At 37.7% G+C, this 18,837-nt stretch overlaps 1 protein-coding gene across 5 annotated transcripts in view; it reads right to left on the bottom strand.

Moving 5' to 3' along the window:
* Window positions 1–18,837, bottom strand: part of SGO2 (shugoshin 2) — a 69,483-nt gene that overhangs the window by 45,995 nt on the left and 4,651 nt on the right. The window contains exon 1 of one of the 5 annotated variants that reach the window (XM_019838427.3): window positions 832–968. The exons of 1 other annotated variant lie outside the window; for it this stretch is intronic. The gene's annotated coding sequence lies outside the window, so the exon portion shown is untranslated. Of the gene's footprint in view, window positions 1–301; window positions 800–831; window positions 969–18,837 lie in introns of those variants that run through there. 3 more of the 5 variants (XM_011285458.4, XM_019838428.3, XM_019838429.3) reach the window with 3 other exon arrangements.

Here is an 18,837-nt window from a genome sequence, read left to right as displayed (position 1 = left end):
ATACCGGTTGGGACTGTGTTGGGAGTCTCAGTTCTAACTTTTCATAGCTATGTTATTTTAATGTCTCCAAGTTTCAACTTTCAGGCTTATAAAAGTAAGTACATCTAATTGTAGGGACTAAATGAGCCGATGTATGTACAGGACTTGGCACATAGCACTCACTAATACGACCTATTTATTATTATTCTGTAGCTCCTGTCTGGCCATCATCTCGGCTAACTCTATATCTGAAATATTAAATTCCACATCCAGTTCTGAATTGGATTCTTCATCTAGAAAAATCATAGTCCCTGTTCCTTACCTTAGTCCTACCTGTAAATCAAGACGCAGTTCAAGTTCTAAGTTTTTCCCAGTCTTCCATCACCCCTTCGCCTTCAGCCAGCCTTCCTTCCAAATGATCACTCCAAAGGAGAGGGATCATTTAAGAACCTGGGTAAGCAGTCTCCAACGCTCACCCAGCAGGTATTTACTGAAGGTTCACAATGACCTAGATAATGCTCTAAAAAGCAGGAGTAGTGCAGTCAAAAAGACTGAAATCTCTTCCTTCAAGGAGCTGACCTTCTAACTGGCCGCTCGTACCTCTCACCCAGCCGGGCACAAAATCAAAGAGACAAGATGTAGCCACTCAGATCCAAACCGGAGAGTTCCCCAACGAACCCCTGAGAGCGCGGCCTCAGTTCGCGATACCAGAGGGCGGAGGGTGGGCGGGACCACGGGCCGCGCACGGCTCCCTTGACGGAAGACTCAAGAGAGCAGCGCTGAGAGTTTCGGCTGGGAAAGGCACGGATCTCCCCAAGCAAAGGGGCGGCCGCGCCGAGGTCCCTGACTTACCGCCCTTTCACCATGGGGGCGACGACCACCCAGCCTGAGAAGCTCAGCGCCAGCGGCTACGGCTCTGGTTTAAACTCCGCAGCCGTTAGCGGTTGCCACATCAGCCAATCAGATTCCCAGGAGGCCGCGCAAAGGAGCGCGGTTACCAGGAAGTGGGAGGTGAAGGGGCGGTACCTCGAGGGGAGGGCCAGAGGGGGCGTTTCCAGGCAAGGCAGGGGCTATTCAAGAAGGTGAAAGTGGCAGCTTGGACCATGGGCGGGGCTGGGGGTGGTGGTGGCGGGTGGCTGTTGTTCTGTCTTTTGATGCATTGACCGAAAAGGAAACGTTCCTTTAACAAAAATGCCTTTATTAGAGGTCTAAAAGGCGTAACAGTCATCTTTGCATTATGATGCCAGGACCTTTATTTAGTTTTTCACTTAAAAGCACTCCCTATTTTTCTTTCAACTTGCTGAAGGAAAAGTGGCAATGAAATTTCTTTGAACATTTAGGTCTTAAACGAATGGTTTGATTCAACTAAATATACAAGAATGGCATTTTCCGTTACACCCAACTACATTAAAACATATGTTATTCACTTTGTGTTCCAAGTCAGTTAGTTTTCCTTTCACGAGTGACTTTATAATCCATAGAAAAACCTGGGAAAACTACACTGAGAATAAAATATCCTCTTTGTATGTCATTAGACAGAAACTGAAAATAGCTTACTAAATCTAGATTTTAATAATTGGTTATAGAGTGATGCAGTCAACTTCATATTCCTGTCATTTTTTTTGTCCATTTGGGGACATTTGAGAATCACAGATTTCCACTTTACCTTAGAAAATCTAGAAGAATTATGTCAAACATGATTCTGAGTTAGATCTTTTAGTTTAATATCTTTAAAGATTGGTGTCCAAAGAGATCTGGCTACATGAATCTTGTATAAGTAGAAGAGTATTTATTGATTGGCCAGCTGCTAAAATTACAGTTTATAGTTCAGTAAAAACTTCAATATAAGTGGTTAAGTATGTAATATACTGGTTTTAGAAATTTCTGGTTTATCTACGGATTAACTAGCACAGTATCTTGTTTACCCAGCCTGACACATTAAATGCTCAATATATGTTACATGATTTTTAAATGAACCATGACATGGCTCTGCCATTTAGTGCCTATTTAATCTTGGCCAAGTCACATAATCTCTTTAAGCTTCTGTTTCTTCATTTGTAATATGGAGGTTAATAACAACATCCAATATATTTTTATGATGGTTCCAATCAGCAGATCATTTTGTTCAAATACATTAATATTTTAAAAAACTAAATACACTTACATTGCTTTTTTCTTGTCTTATTTTGTAGCTATTACTTCAAAACCAAAACAAATAGAAAAGGGAGAGTAGTCAGAGGTAAAAGAGATGTTCAAAACTTTTTCAAGACGTGAATACCAAAACCTATTTTTTAAAAAAAGTGATAATTAACTTATTTTGGGCAGTTGAAAGAATTTAACAAACGAATGCTTTGTAAATTGTAAAAATCTCTTGAAAATGTAAATTCTTTTCATTCACAATCATAAACTTAAAAGGTATAATTAATTGAACTGAATTTACCTTGATTTCAGCCTGCTTTTAGGTCATTTGCCTCTCGGTAGAATGGATAGAGGCAGAAACCCTGAACTAGGAGTGTGAAGAGACAGTTAGTTGTACCTTGAACACACATGAGCTATGTGTTCTTTGTTGTAGGCTCCTTATCTGTAAAATAAACCAGTTAAATTAAATGAGCTCTTGGTCCTATTATGATACTCTTTTTATTTTTTCAACGTTTTTTATTTATTTTTGGGACAGAGAGAGACAGAGCATGAACGGGGGAGGGGCAGAGAGAGAGGGAGACACAGAATCGGAAACAGGCTCCAGGCTCCGAGCCATCAGCCCAGAGCCTGACGCGGGGCTCAAACTCACGGACCGCAAGATCGTGACCTGGCTAAAGTCGGACGCTTAACCGACTGCGCCACCCAAGCGCCCCTATGATACTCTTATCATACCTGCACAAGGTACTGGTTTTGCTGCTCTCCCTCCATTTTCCTTTATTCCTACACACATTAATTGCCTGATTTTTTTTTTTACCTAAGGGTAGATTCCAGTCAATTAAAATTTGATTGCCCTGACCCCCCCCCCCCCCTCGCCAATCATCTAAGAAAAACAGTCCCTGTCTAGGAGCTGAGTAGAAGACACATATTGCAAATCAATAAACCAATAAAACAAAATAGAAATAGTGTACTTACATTTTATTAAACCATCTGAATGCATAATGTATATCAATCTGGCAGGTTGAATTGCACCAAGAAAAACTAACCCAGGCTGACAGAAGCAGAAAAGGGCATTGGGTGGTTTAAAGCACTTCTGGAGAGGAAAGAGAAGTGGACTTGAAAACAGGAACAAGAGGGTCTTGGCAACAAAGACCCAGCACGGTCATGCTACCAGCACAGCTTGTTAGGATACTGTTGAATTTACATAGCCAGCAGTGGCCCTACATGCTACCACTGGGACCTCCACCACTGCCACCTTTAGAGAAAGCGGGCATGACCCTAATATAGGTCCCCCATCCCTGCTGCCTGGTGCCACTAGCTCCTGTTGGCAGGCCTGCATGGAGTGTGTCTCACTGGTAAAGCCTGGATCATAAGCTACAAAGTCTAGCTGGAAGGGAGTCCTGAACATTCAGCCGGGGTCTGGCTTTTTTAGCTTCTTAGTAAGCGGCCACCTCTACCTCCCATTTAGTCTCAGGAAGGGCTTTTGAGCTGGGCAGCCAAAAGAATGGTAAATGTTCTTTTCAGCATTTTATGCTACTGTATTATAATAATTATTTCTATTTTCTTCAATGAAAAGACTTCCTGCTATGCCAGGTTAGGAATAGGTAATAATCATAACAGCAGCAGATAACATTTATCTAGCATTTTCCATGTCCTAGGCACTGTGTCAAGCCCTTTATATGCCTTTTCAATTCTCACAGTGATCCTATGTGGTAGGTACTATTATTTCCTTTTTATGGTTGAGAAAACTGAGGCACAAAAAAATTTAAGTAAATTCTGCAAAGTGTAGTATGTGATACAGCTAGAATTTGAACACAGGCAGTCTAGCTGGGGCCATTTTGAGATAGTGGAAGAAATGGCTGGTCACTGTCATTTCAGTTTCAAGGCATGACATTCATCATGTAAATTTACTTATGTTACCTGCTTGCCAGCTTTCTCTTTTTCTTCAGTTTATGTATTTATTTTTAGTCCTTTTTGCATTTGGCATTATGCTAGAGGTGAAAATGGATGAGGCAAATCCTGTTTCCTTAAGGGATAAGGCAGACAAGCAAACAATCCATTCCCATACATTATAAGTAGAGATTTAAGATGATTCAACATGGTCTCTCTGGTTTCAGCAAGGGCAGGGAATATGTAACAGGGGAACTAAGCAATCTTATCTCTGATCTAAGTTTATGTATGTGTGGCAGGGAGGCTTCTCTGGGGGAGGGATAAAATAATCAGGGGTCTTGGTCTAACTGGCTGTCTGGCTGGATGACCTCCAGCCAGAGGACTTTTTCATCACCTCTACCCTAATCCACACACTGGGCTGTACTGAGACAGGGGTTGAGTCTACTTCCCAATCTCTAGCCTGTGCTTCCACAGGATTTTCCAAAGAGGTTCGAGCATCTCTTTACTCAAGATTTCCTGTGATAAAATCCAAACCATACACACTGGAGGCTTGGGGAGGGCTTGAAAAGTCAGCTGTCATAATCACTAGCTTCACTAACAGATTTACATTAACATGCACTATCCAACAGTGCAGGGCCCTGAAGCCCAAAACTCCAGAGTTCTCTCCACATGGACATTCCCCTGGCTGCTGGAGTGGGTCCCAAGAGACCTCCATCTGTACCCTTCCTCAACATACCCAGTTTTTGTTCTACTCCTCACTACAAATGCAAAAGAATAGCAGTCATGGACACTAATGAATTCAGCTGTTTGAAGTCCCTTCAGGATATCTAAGGTAGAAATGTCCAGCAGGCACACAGATATAAAATATGGAACTCAAAAGAGATATCGGGATTTGGGAGTCAGCAATGGACAGTAATAGGAATTGCTGAAGGTGATTAAATTATGGGGGGAGGGTATGTAGAAGCACAAGGAGGGTGGAAGGCAGAACCCTGGTGATCATCAACATGGAGGAAAGATGAAAGGGTATCCAGGGAAGCAGTGAGGGGCAGGAGGAGACAAAAGCTTCATGCAGGCCAAGGGAAGAGCTCATTTCAAAGAGGGGACAGGCAACCTTGCCTTATACCACAGGAAGATGTGAGCAAGAACGACCCTGGGGGTTAACAGTCAAGAAGTCATTCATTTCCCAGCAAAGATGAGGGCAGACAATTCTTTGTGGATAAAAAGAGAAGTGACAAAAGCAGAAGGGGAATCCAGGGTGGAAGGAGGATCTGCAGTCTTTTTATAGGCTGGAGGGAGGAGCTGGTAGAGAGGGAGAGTGAGTGACTTAGGTGGCTAGGGGTGGAGCAGACTTATGTGGATCCAGAGGTTGGAAGAAGAGCTAAGCCATAGGCTGAAGGGTTACCTCTTCCTCTGAGGCAGGAAGAAGAGGTTAAATCCCAGATGTTGTAGACATAGGTGAGTTTGAACACAAAAGTGCTCGGTAAACTTTCAAATTCATACAAATGTAGGACTATGAGCTTTCATTTTATTTAAAACATTTGCTTCCTTGGGGTGCCTGGGTGGCTTAGTCAGTTAAGGATCCGACCCTTGATTTCAGCTTAGGTCATGATCTCATGGTCGTGGGATTGAGCCTCACATTGGACTCCATGCTGAGAGGGCAGAACCTGCTTGGGATTCTCTTTTTCCCTCTCTCTGCCCCTCTCCAGCTCTCTCTCTCAAAATAAATAAACATAAAAAAAAAAAAAATTTGCTTCTTTTGGAAAAAGATCATCTCAACATTTAAAAAATTTTTTCTCCTATAGTTTCTCTAACAGAATGAAAGGAAATAGTTTGTACCTAAAACTCCCCACTGTTATATCAACCCATACACAAAGGTAGGGCCTCTTAAGATACAGTTAGTCATAAAAAGAAAAATAAAAAGTACTGGTTTCAAACTGACTGAAGCACTACAGAATTTAAGAGGGAAAAGATAAATACAACTGCAGATTCCTCCCAGAGTGAAAATTTAGACAATTAACATAAATAAGCCCCTCCAAAATATGCTCAGCAAATCAAATTTTATTCAGCCAAGGCAGGCATCAGTAAGTAGTAAATATTTATCATAATAGTTGGTTGTAGAAAACTTTGCTATGTTCACCCTAAATGCAAATATGAAGTACTTTTCTCAGTAAACGGACTAGTAATTTTTTTCACTCACAAAATATCATGTATCTTCTCCATCATCTTAATTTTATTTAGATCACATACATGGTTTTCTTAAGATCATATTTGCCATTTTTGTAAGTAATGAATTATACAGAAAGTGGTAGAAATTATTTAGAAAAAAGGAAAAACAGCTAATGGGTTCTATGAGGTTACACTGATGGGAGGTTCATGCTGTCAGAGAATTTTAGAGACCAGTACATCTGACTTATCATTGTAGCAATACAAGGTGGTCCATGCTGATTGCCACAACAGTAGCAGAGAGAGTGATTCCTGTTTGGTTGTAGATTTAGGAGGCCAGCATAGAGGACAGTTCATGTGACCTAGGTGTTGTGGTAGGCTGAAAAGGGATATTGACTTCCTAATCCCTGGAACTTGTGAAAATTACTTCATATGGCAAAATCATGGATATTACCTTAATTTGAAAAAAGAGTCTTTGAAGGTTTAATTATGCTAAAGCTTTTGAGATGAGGAAAGTATCCTGGATTATCCAGGTGGGCTCTAAATGTCATCACAAGTGTTCTCATGAGAGAGAGGCTGAGAGAAATTTGACATATAGACTCACAAGAGAAGGTTGGAGGGGTGCCTGGGGGGCTCAGTCGGTTGGGTGTCTGACTTCAGTTCAGGTCATGATCTCACCGTTAGTGGGTTTGTGCCCTGCGTCCAGCTCTGTGCTGACAGCTGAGAGCCTGGAGCCTGCTTTGGATTCTGTGTCTCCCTCTCTCTCCGCCCCTCCCCCGCTCATGTCCTGTCTCTCAAAAATAAATAAACATTTAAAAAATTAAAAAAAAAAAAAAGAGAGAGGGATGCAGTCACACATTGAGGAACATCAACAGTCAACAGAAGCTGGAAAAGGCGAGGATCAAATTCCTCCTAGAGACTTCAGAGGGAGAGCAGCCATGCTAACACTTGGATTGCGGGTTTCTGGCCACCAGAATTGTCAGAGAATAAATTTCTGTTCTAAGCCACCCAGTTCATGGGAAACTATTGCAGTAGCCTCAGGAAACCAATAAAGGGGCTGTGAAGAATGTGTAGGGTTTTACCAGATGAGAATTTCAATGTATGGAAAGGGGCATTTTATGTTGAGAGAAGGGCAAGATAAAGGGAATAAAATGTAAAAGTGAGTAAATTATCTGATAAATAGTTCAGTTCAAACACAATGTAAATATAAAGGACTAGGTAGAAATGGAGGGATGGTGTAATTATTTGGCAATGAGGACACAGGTGAGTTTTTGAGCAGAAAAGGGACATAATCAAGGCTATACATTATATATATAGCCATATCTACCTATATCTATATCTACATCTATATCTATCTATCAATCATCTATATATATATATATATATATATATATATATATATATGTATATATATAGAGAGAGAGCAGCTTGCAGAAAGACTTCTGGTCTTGCTAGAATAATTTATAGACAGCTCATACAAACTCTACTTAGCCCCCAACATGGAATTGTATTTATATTTTTTTACTTTTTATTTTGAAATAAATTTATTTATATATTAATTATAATACTTTTTATTTTGACAGACTGTACAGACTCCTTTACTCTGGAAAAGTTACAAAGCTTTTTTTTTGGTTTTTCATGATCTTGACATTTTTTTAAAGAGTAGAGGCACACTAAATTACAATGTTCCTCTATTTGGATTGTCTGAAATTTCCTCAGGATTAAATTCAGATTTTCATTTTGGGTAGAAGTAATGTTGAAGTCTTCTCAGTATATCCCCATCAGGAGCACATAATGTTGGTTTGTACTGTTAACTGGTGATTTCAACTTTGATCACGTGATTAAGGTGATGTCTGCCAGGTTTCTCCACTGTAAAATCCCTTTATAATTAATAAGAATTATAACTTATGATTATAATTTCTTTTTATAATTAATAAGAATCTTGTGAGGAGATATGTTGTGTGTAATTATTCTTCTAATCAAAATTTCCAGTCATTAGTTTTTAACATCTATTGATGTATCTTTCCTAAATCAATTATTTCTATGATAGTTGTCAAATGGTGATTTTTTTTCTAATTTTATCATTTTTTTTTTTTACATTTATTGGTTGGCAAGAGCTTTCTTCTCCACCCCTATTTATCAGTATGGACTCATCTATCAGTATCTCTCACCATCTGTCAGTATCTATCAGTATCGACTCATGAATTCTTATTCAATAGATTATAATCTATTATTGTCATAATAAATTTTGATGAGCAAATCGTCCCACATTTGGCAAGTAACAGCCCCTTAAAGATGATTCCTGTGTCCCTTTGATAGTCCCCATCACTCATTGAACAACTTTCTGGAATAGCAGGATATTTCCGGCTCATTTTGTAGTTTCTCAGTCCCAGCCCTGGGAATTACTCAATCAGCAATTTCACCAAGAAGTTTTGGTTCCTTTTACTAAAGAATGGCAGAACGGGTTTAGAAACCAAAACTTGGGCACTTGGTGGGACCATTGCTACTGGGGTGTCATTAGTTCCAGGCTCTCTTAGGGGACAGAGCTTGAAAATCTATGTACCTTTATATATCCATACATACATGTATACAAACATCCATATTTCTATATTTACCATTTGTTTGTATCCATCGTCTTATCTGTCTTAAAAACCATGCATTCACACTGATACTTCCAATTCCAATAAAAATAATGGGGTTCCTTCTATTTTCCTTTTCAATGGAAAATCTGAGACAGTAAATACTGAGACAGTGAGAAATCTGGTTCCTATTACCTACAATATATTCACTTTTTTGTCAGTCTTAGAATACACAGAAAATAACTTTCTGACCCATAATTCTGTGAAAATTTGACTAACTAGAGTTGACTATTTGTTTACCATTCTTTTTTTTTTTTTAATCTCTTGCTTAAGGTTATGCAGTCAAGTACTGTGACCTAAATTTTCTTGGATTCATTAATTTTCTCCCCTCTATTCAAGGTGACTACGTTATTTATTTGAATTATGGTTAGGTTTACTTATGTCTATTTGTATATAGTTTTAGTTTTTTCCCCTATCTTTAGATACGTGCATGTTTATACTCATATATGCATTTTAGTAGGTGAAACATTAACTAGTTTTAGAAGTCAGAACTTTATGAACACATGTATTCAAAAGTATCACTCTTCCTTTCTTCTATCCCTTTCTCACTCCTACTTCCTTGCAGCCTGCATTAGTTTCTTATGGCTGCTGTAACAAATCACCAGAAATTTCGTAGTTTAAAACAACAGAAATTGATTTTCTGATAGTTCCAGAGGCCAGAATTCTGAGTCAAGCCTTATGGGGCTAACCTGAGTATGTCAGCAAGGGTGTGCTCCCTCTGAAGCTCCAGGGAGAATTTTTCCTTGCCTTTTTCATCCTCCAGAGCTGCATTCCTTACATTCCTCCACTCTGGGGACCTTCTTCCTTTGTTCAAAACCCAGTAGCGTCACCTCTTGTGACTCTGCTTTCCTCTGTTTCCATCACACAGCCTTCTGTTCTACCTGTAGTCCAATCTCCTTCTGCCTGCCTCTTACAAAGATACTTATGATTACGTTTAGGACCCACCCTGAAAATCCCAGATAATCTCTCCATCTGAAGGTATTTAATTTAATAACATCTACAAAGACAGTTTTTTCACATAAAGTAACATTCACAGTTTCCAGGGATTAGCACCTGGATAATTTTGGTGGCTATTATAAGCAGATTATAGATAACTAATCTTAATAGTTTTTTGTTTGTTAATGATTCCTATGCTTTTATTTGTACAAATGATTAGATACATGTAGGTTTTCTCATTTCCTATTTTTACACAAAAAGTGACATACTGTAAAAAATCTTACATTTCATCTTCTTTGCTTAACAAAATTTTCTAGAAATCACTCCACATTAGCTCATAGAAAATGACCTCATTCTTTTCTATAACTTCATAGTACTCCATCCTGTGGATCCATCCACACACTCTCCTATGTATAGAAATTTAATTTTTTTTCTGATATTTTGCAAGTACACTACTGCAATCACTAGCTTTATGCTTAGAATATTCACACTGTTGGTGGTATACCATCAGGGTAGATTTAACTTTCATTTCACGTATGAGTGAGTTTAGGTATCTTTTCATACTTTTGAGAAATATGTGAAAAATGGTGTGTGCATGTAAATCATCTCACAGTTAGGAATTTCTCTATTTTTTGTTCAAAAAAATGTTTAAACACAGTCAAATCTATCAATTTTATTTTTTATTGCATCTGAATTTTTAGTTGTAATTAGAAAGTCTTTTCCTACATGCAGGTTGTAGAGAAAACCATACATTATTTCTTCTAGTACTTATATGACTTCATCTTTGACATTTATATCCCTGGTGCTTTTGGAGTTTATTCTTATAGTGTGAGACTTGCTTTTTTTTTTTTTTTTTTTTTTTTTTAACGTTTCTTTATTATTGAGAGACAGAGAGAGACAGAGCATGAGCACGGGAGGGGCAGAGAGAGGGGAGACACAGAATCTGAAGCAGGCTCCATGCTCTGAGCTGTCTGCACAGAGCTGGATGCAGGGCTCCAGGGCTCAATCATGACCTGAGCTGAAGTCAGATGCTTAACCGACTGAGTCACCCAGGTGCCCCATGAGACTGGCTTTTAATTTTATCTTTCTCCAAATAGCAAACCAATTATCCCACCAGTATTTGTTAAAATGTCCACCTTTTCCCAAGTGATTTGAGATAACACATTTATCACATTAAATTTCCATATGTATTTGGATCTATTTCTGTAATTTCTATTTTATTCTACTGGTCTATTTGTCAATTCATGCACCAGTACCATGAAAAGATAAAAACCCAGGCTTATAGTATATTTTAATATACGCCACTCTCCTCTCATAAACTTTTCTTTTTCAGTGTTTTCCAGGCTATTTTTGCATGTCTATTTTTCCAAGCGAATTTTAATATCAACTTAACTAGCTCCATACAAATCCTGTTGGTAATTTTGCTGGTATTTGTTAAATTTATAAATGAACTTAGAGAAAACTAGTTATCTTTATGACATTATGGAATGTCTTTCCATTTTTTCAAGCCCATTTTTGTATCTTTCAGAGGTGTTTTAAAGTTTTTCTTGTATGAAGTTTGCACATTTCTTGATAACTTTATTCTGAAATATTTTATCTTCTTTGTTACTATTGTATTCTCTATTTTCAGGGTATAGAATAAATATATACATAAGATCTACTTTATTGCTTATGCTATTTACATATCTATTTTCCTTACTTATTTTTTGTTTACTTCATATGTACTAGAAGTGGTGTATTTAAGTTTTCTACAATTAGTGTATTTCTGTCAATGTTTCTTTGTGTGCTCCATGATTTTTGCTTTATAAATGTATTGCAGAGTTGTTTGGTGAATAGGATGCATAACTGTTATATATTCATTGTGAATGTGACATTAAAACATGTCCTTCTTTGTCTTATTTAATGTATTTTGACTTAAATTCTACTTTGATATCAGGATCACAACTTCCACTTTCTTATTGTTTCCACTTACCTAGTAAACCTCTACCTATTCCTTTAGTTTTATACTTTCTGAATCATTTTGATTTAGACATGTTTCTTATTTTCATCTGCTTCCTTTTTTTTTTTTTTTTAGATTTTTTTAACGTTTATTTATTTTTGAGACAGAGAGAGACAGAGCATGAACAGGGGAGGGTCAGAGAGAGAGGGAGACACAGAATCTGAAACAGGCTCCAGGCTCTGAGCTGTCAGCACAGAGCCCGACGCGGGGCTCGAACTCACGGACCATGAGATCGTGACGTGAGCTGAAGTCAGCCGCCCAACCGACTGAGCCACCCAGGCGCCCCACATCTGCTTTCTTTGTGAATCAAATTGAAAATCTTTGTTTTTTATTTTTATTTTTTTTCAATATATGAAATTTATTGTCAAATTGGTTTCCATACAACACCCAGTGCTCATCCCAAAAGGTGCCCTCCTCAATACCCATCACCCACCCTCCCCTCCCTCCCACCCCCCATCAACCCTCAGTTTGTTCTCAGTTTTTAAGAGTCTCTTATGCTTTGGCTCTCTCCCACTCTAACCTCTTTTTTTTTTTTCCTTCCCTTCCCCCATGGGTTTCTGTTAAGTTTCTCAGGATCCACATAAGAGTGAAATCATATGGTATCTGTCTTTCTCTGCATGGCTTATTTCACTTAGCATCACACTCTCCAGTTCCATCTACGTTGCTACAAAAGGCCATATTTCATTTTTTCTCATTGCCACGTAGTACTCCATTGTGTATATAAACCACAATTTCTTTATCCATTCATCAGTTGATGGACATTTAGGCTCTTTCCATCATTTGGCTATTGTTGAGAGTGCTGCTATAAACATTGGGGTACAAGTGCCCCTATGCATCAGGACTCCTGTATCCCTTGGGTAAATTCCTAGCAGTGCTATTGCTGGGTCATAGGGTAGGTCTATCTTTAATTTTCTGAGGAACCTCCACACTGTTTTCCAGAGCGGCTGCACCAATTTGCATTCCCACCAACAGTGCAAGAGGGTTCCCGTTTCTCCGCATCCTCTCCAGCATCTATAGTCTCCTGGAAAATCTTTGTTTTTTAATACATAAATTAAACTTATTCATATTGATTGATATGACATGTGCTTAGTTCTGCTATCATTTTATGTTAAAATTATTTTATATAAAGTAATGATATTAACATTGTTGTAATTGTTAGGTTTCTTTCCGTGTATGATGCATTTTCTTTGCTTTTATTTTTATTTTTATTAAAAAAAATTTTTTTAACGTTTATTTATTTTTGAGACAGAGAGAGACAGAGCATGAATGGGGGAGGGTCAGAGAGAGAGGGAGACACAGAATCTGAAACAGGCTCCAGGCTCTGAGCGGTCAGCACAGAGCCTGACGCGGGGCTTGAACTCACGGACTGTGAGATCATGACCTGATCCAAAGGTGGACGCTTAACCCACTGAGTCACCCAGGAGCCCCTCTTTGCTTTTAATTTTTAAAATTAAAATGAACTTATTCTACTTTCTTTTATCTCTCTAGTGTCTCCCATTTTATTTACATTATTTCTACTTTGTTAGACCCTATTACACATTATTGAGTTTTTTTCTCACCTTTGTGTAATTTTAGATCTACAATTAAATATGGTAAATGATCATCATCAACCCTTTTGATGAAATTTTGCCACTTGGTTGGATGGAAAACATCTTCTCCCAGATTCTTCAAGAGGGGCTCATGTATACAAAATTCCCTGAATTTTTCCAGTTGAAAATTCATTTCCTCTTGCTTTACTACTTGAAAAACAAGTTGACTGAATATTTTTTATTCACACTTCTTTTCCTTGAGTTTTAAAAAAGTGCTGTTCTGTTGTTGCCTTCAACGTGTGTTGTTTTTGAGCCAGTTTAATTCTCTCATTCTTGTAATTTCTTGATCTTTTGTTGCTTGAAGGCTTGGGTACTTATCTTTGAAATGTAATAGTTTTACTTACATATATATATATATATATATATATATATATATATATATTTTAAAAAAATTTTTTAATGTTTATTTATTTTTGAAGGAGAGAGAGACAGAGTGTGGGGGGGGGGCGGGGCAGAGAGAGAGGGAGACACAGAATCTGAAGCAGGCTCTAGGCCTCGAGCTGTCAGGCACAGAGCCTGTCAGGCACAGAGCCTGACGTGGGGCTCAAACTCACAAACCACGAGATCATGACCTGAGCTGAAGTTGGACGCTTAACCGACTGAGCCACCCATATAAAATATATACATATATATATTTAATTTCTTTTTATTTGAGAGAGAGAGAGAGAGAGAGAGAGAGCACAGAGGTGGGGGAGAGGGGTAGGAGAGGCAGAGACAGAGAGAGACAGAGAGACAGAGAGAGACAGAGAGAGAGACAGAGAGAGAAAGAGACAGAATCTTAAGCAGGCTCCATGCTCAGTGTGGAGCCCAACACAACCCTACGACTCCGGGATCATGACCTGAGCCAAAACCAAGAGAGTTGGACACTCAACCAACTGAGCCACTGAGGCACCCGACTTGCTTATGTCTTGAAATTGATAATTCTGGTTAATTTTCCCATGCACTGATGGGTCCTTTCAGTACATAGATTTACATCTTCTTTTATAGTTCTGTTCCAGTGTTTTTCTGTTTATCTTCTTCAGGTACTGCCATTATTTGTATGTTGTTTCTTCTTCATCTTTATTTTTCTCTGACTCTAACTACTTTTAATTTTGTATCTCATTTTCATTATCTTGGTTATTTTCCTGACTTTTTTCAATGCCCCTTATTAAATTTTCACTTGACTTTATTTTCCTCAGAAATTTTACAATTTATACTTCATTTCTGTGATAATTTTGGTCTTTTTCTTCTGTTTCCTTCCTGGGTTCAATCTTTTTATTTCTTCCTTTCTTAAAAAATCAATTTTTATTTTTTAATTACTGAATTTGGGGTTCAAGGTGGTTTTTCACATCCCCCTAAATTTCTATGTGGATACTTAATTCACTTTGGGGTGTGTAGTGCAGTTTTCTTCTACTTTGGGTTGTTCTTTGTTAGAGGGATACTTTTTTATCAGACCTGATAAAACCTTGTTTTCTGTTTTCATCTTATAATAGCTTTGTATATATTTACTCTATTTTCACCTATTCGCTTCAAATATTTTGGATGATTGGTAAGATTTCAAGTTCAAGGGTGCCCTCTTCTGTAGTGAAATACAGATTCTTAATGGTGTGTGTGTGTGTGTGTGTGTGTGTGTGTGTGTGTGTGTGTGTGTATGTATGTGCGTGCATGCAGGTGCGGTATGGGCTAACAATTGCATATTTTCACAGTTTGGGATATCTTTTTCCTTACTTGACCCTAAATTTTCCTTTTACTTCTTTTCTTAAGGGTGTGTCTCCATTCCCTCTAGAAGCAATGATTTTCACACAGTGTCACCTTGAATCATGTGCATTTTTTTTTATTATATAGTGTTTTGATCTACCAGAATTCTTCATCACTATTTTAGCAAAAGAGTAGACTTTTCTTTGTCATGGTTATCTTAGATCAGTTATAGGCTTGTCAAAAGCTCTCCTTTTCTCCCATGTATTCTTTCCAGACTGCGCTTTATCTTTGTGCAAGTTTGCAGTAGGACCAAGGGACACAATTTGCTAAAGTTTGGTGTTTATTTTTCTATTTATGGATAATTTGAAGTTTGGGTGTTCTCTTTTAGTTTTACAGATAGCATGAGTTTCATGTAGTTTTATTTGTTCTTTTTATTGTACTGTATTATGTTTTTGGAGAAGGAATTGGGAAATTCAGATTTATGCAGCTATGGCTGCTATTAGCTTGGCTACTCAAAAATTCTACATTAGTATTATTTTGATGGAAATGCACTCTTCCACGAGGCATTTTAAAAAGAAAAACACTGCAGGGACACCTGGGTGGTTCAGTTGGTTAAGTTTAAGTGTTCGACTTTGGCTCAGGTCATGATCTCATAGCCTGCTTCGGATTCTGTGTCTCTCTCTCTCTCTGCCCCTCCCCTGCTTTCGCTCTGTCTCTCTCTCTCAAAAATAAACAAACATTAAGAAAATAAAAAGCAAATCACATAAAAAGAAAAACACTGCAATCCATTGAGGTTAAATAAATAAAGGGGCAACCAGACTCCCTCATTCTCCTTCCTATAACTTTGTCCAAGGTTGGAAGGAGGAAATTGTTTATGGTTTGGGAATCTTTTTCCAAAGAATATACGTGAAGTTATTTGCTCCTCCTCAACCATGAGAAGTCCCTATCTTTCCCATACCAGGGAGAGCCGGAAGAGAAGAGTAGTCTTGAGTTTGATCAGGCCTGTGACTCAGGCTTTGATTTATATGGTGCTTTCTCTTTTCCTTCCCCTCAAGCTTCGTTGCATCAGAGCTGGGATTATCCTTACTTCTTGGCGAGGTGGTAGAGAGAATAGTCAGCTAAGGGCTTTCCTGATGCTTGGCTTCCTTATAAGATCTTCCCCTCCATTCATTATACTATACAGTGGGGAAGAGCCAGAGGGTGGGGTCACCCCAATGCTGTTGAGCTAAATATCTGGGCTTTGGCTTGAACCTTGTATTAATAGACCATGAGGACTGTTCTCATCCTGGCTCAGATCCCTGTTTACCTTAACACTCCAGGAGTCTCAACCTCTCAAGTTGTCCACTGCCAATTGGGTTCCCATGCCCATACTGCTAGTGTGTCCACTAGTCTGAACCAATTCCCGACTCTTCTCATTCCTCTTAAACGTTTCCACTGAGCTTCTTAGAGTTCCCTTTTTAAATGCTCCCTTCATTTCTCTCATCCTGTTTTCTTTTTCTTTTTTTTTTTAACTGAAACTTGTCTGTTCCTAGAGACTGCTTCCTCTACAGCCTCTCAAGTAGTGACTGCTTTTCCTTCCACTCCCTGCATACGTCAAGGCTAGGAGGTGGGGTTGGTGTCTTTTTTTCTCCCATTACTGTTAAAAAACATTTTTTTCCTCCATCCTTTCTCTAAGTTCTAGCTAATCTGAACTCTGTGCCACCTGGATATAGTATCTGTCCTTGTCTCCTCAATGTAGTCTTCTAAGGTTCTTCTAATCATCCATTATTGATGATATCAGCTTCTGTTTAATCTTCTTTCTTTCTACTCTTGTTGACTTTACTACTTATGGGGATAACTCATCTAATAATAATAATATTTTAAACTCCTTACTTCCATTAGCTGTTCTTCTACCTCACTCACCTGGAACCTTGGCATTACAGTCATTGTAATAATAATACCTCTGAAATACTGAAATCAAGTATGATACTTTCTGGCAAAACAGGGGTGTCCACTCTCACTACTTTCATTCAACACAGTACTGGAAGTCCTAGCTACAGCAATCAGACATTCAAAAGACTTCCAAATTGGTGAGGAAGAAGTAAAACTGTCACTATTCACAGGTGACATGACACCATATATATAGAAAACCCTAAAGACCTCACCAAAAAATTATTAGAATTGATAAATGAAGTCAGAAAAGTTATAAGATACAAAGTTAATATACAGAAATCTATTGTGTTTCTATACACAATAAAGTAGAAGAAAGAGAAATTAAGAAAACAATACCATTTATAATTGTATCAACAAGAACAAAATACTTAGAAATAAATTTAACCAAGGAAGTAAAAGGCCCATGCTCTGAAAACTATAAGACACTTGTGAAAGAAATTGAAGACAAAACAAATAAATGGAAAGATATGCCATGTTCATGGATTCAAAGAGTATCATTACAGTGTCCATACTACCCAAAGCAATCTACAAATTCAATGCAATTCCTATAAAAATACCAATAGCATTTTTCACAGAACTAGAATAACCCTAAAATTTGTATGGAACCACAAAAGGCCATGAAAATCCAAAGCTATTTCTCAGGCTTCTTGAGAAAGAACAAAGCTGGAGGTATCAAAATCCCAGATTTCAAGATATACTACAAAGCTTTAGTAACCAAAACAGTATGGTACTGGCACAAAAATAGACATATAGATCAATAGAAGGAATAGGGAACCTAAAAATAAACCCATGTCTATATGGTCAATTAATCTTCAACAAAGGAGACAAGAATATGTTTTTACATATGTTTACAATGGTAAAAAGACAGTCTCTTCAGTAAATGGGAAAATGGGAAAACTGTACAGCTACATGCAAGGAATGAAACAGAACCACTTTCTTACACCATACACAAAAATAAACTCAAAATGGATTAAAAACCTAAATGGGAGACCTGAAATCATAAAACTCCTAAAAGAAAACATAGGCAGTAATCTCTTGGACAACCGCCTTAAAAATATATTTATGGATATGTCTCCGCAAGGAAGGGAAACAAAGGTAAAAATAAACTATTGGGACTATACCAAAATCAAAGTTTTGTGCTGCAAAGGAAACCATTAACAAAGTAAAAGGGCAACCTAGTTAATGGGAGAAGGTATTTGCAAATGATATATCTGATATCCAAAATATATAAAGAACTGACACTACTCAAAACCAAAAAACACTACAATTAAAAGATGGTCAAAGGATTAAATAAACATTTTTCCAAAGAAGACATACAGATGGCCAACAGATAAATGAAAAGATGCTCAACATCTTTGTATGTATATGTGTGCATATATATATATATATGTATATATGTACACACTCATATATATATATGCACACATATATGTAATTATATATACATATATATAAACACACATACATACACACATATAATGGAACATTACTCAGCCATAAAAATGAAATCTTGCCAGTTGTGACAACATGGATGGATCTAGAGGGTATTATTACGCTAGGTGAAATAAGTCAGACAGAGAAGGAAAAATACCATATGATTTCACTTATATGTGGTGGAATCTAAAAGCAAAAACAAAAACAAATGAACAAAACATACTCTTAAATTCAGAGAACAAACTGGTGGCTGCCAGAGGGAAGAAGGGTGGAGGGATGGGCAAAGTAGAGGAAGGACACTAAGAAGCACAAACTTCCAGTATAAAACAAATAAGTTGAAGAAATGGAAAGTACAGCATAGGGAATATAGTAAATAATACTGTAGTAACATTGTATGATGATAGATGGTGACTATACTGATCTTGGTGAGCATCAATAATATATAGAATTATCTAATCAATAT

This window comes from Felis catus, chromosome C1 (genome assembly GCF_018350175.1).
Source record: "Felis catus isolate Fca126 chromosome C1, F.catus_Fca126_mat1.0, whole genome shotgun sequence".
Taxonomy (NCBI): Eukaryota; Metazoa; Chordata; class Mammalia; order Carnivora; family Felidae; genus Felis; species Felis catus.
The sequence above is the reverse complement of the archived record's forward strand: the minus strand, read 5'-3'. Positions and strand labels throughout refer to the sequence as shown.